Raw genomic sequence first — 283 nt, forward strand, 5'->3', positions numbered from 1 at the left:
AATGGATTTTAGCAAGACTAGTAAAAAGATTTATTAATCACTCAATCAGTTTCAAAATTGATTTTAGCAATACTAGAATATAAATTTCAAGCATGAATTTTAATGAATCAGTTTCAAGGCTGATTGGTATTTAGCATAAACCATGTGTAAATAATTTATTTAATATCTGAATTTATCAAACCTCAAAAACATATAATCAAATCAATCAATTTAATCGAACTTAACATACAATCTTAAACCTCAAGACATTAGATTTTATCATGAATCTATCAACCTAGCATAC

The sequence above is a fragment of the Brassica oleracea genome, chromosome C9 (assembly GCF_000695525.1).
Source record: "Brassica oleracea var. oleracea cultivar TO1000 chromosome C9, BOL, whole genome shotgun sequence".
In the NCBI taxonomy this organism is placed as follows: domain Eukaryota; kingdom Viridiplantae; phylum Streptophyta; class Magnoliopsida; order Brassicales; family Brassicaceae; genus Brassica; species Brassica oleracea.